Genomic DNA, 280 nt, shown 5'->3' with positions numbered 1-280 from the left:
ACCCCCCCACCCATCCTACCAAACACCTATGTCCCAAAGACCAACCCCCACAATCCACCACTCCAGGGTCTGTAGGGGGCAGCCCCAAAAGCACATGCAGGCTATGGCCCAGCCCACTCCAGCTCGTCCCGACCCGCCCCAGACCTGGAGGCAGCAGAAGTCCAGAACCCAGGAACAGAACCTTAAAAACACTACTTCCTGTTCTGGAGTGAAGCTCCTCCTGGTGAACGTTTCTACTGAGCAGCAACAAGCAGCAGAGATGACATCAGACCCCCCCCCC

General features: G+C 58.2%; 1 protein-coding gene across 3 annotated transcripts in view; it reads right to left on the bottom strand.

Moving 5' to 3' along the window:
- The window catches only part of LOC112157084 (large neutral amino acids transporter small subunit 3), a 14,032-nt gene that overhangs the window by 8,705 nt on the left and 5,047 nt on the right, over positions 1-280 (bottom strand). The window lies entirely within an intron of this gene.

Source organism: Oryzias melastigma, linkage group LG1, assembly GCF_002922805.2.
Source record: "Oryzias melastigma strain HK-1 linkage group LG1, ASM292280v2, whole genome shotgun sequence".
Lineage (NCBI taxonomy): Eukaryota > Metazoa > Chordata > Actinopteri > Beloniformes > Adrianichthyidae > Oryzias > Oryzias melastigma.
The sequence above is the reverse complement of the archived record's forward strand: the minus strand, read 5'-3'. Positions and strand labels throughout refer to the sequence as shown.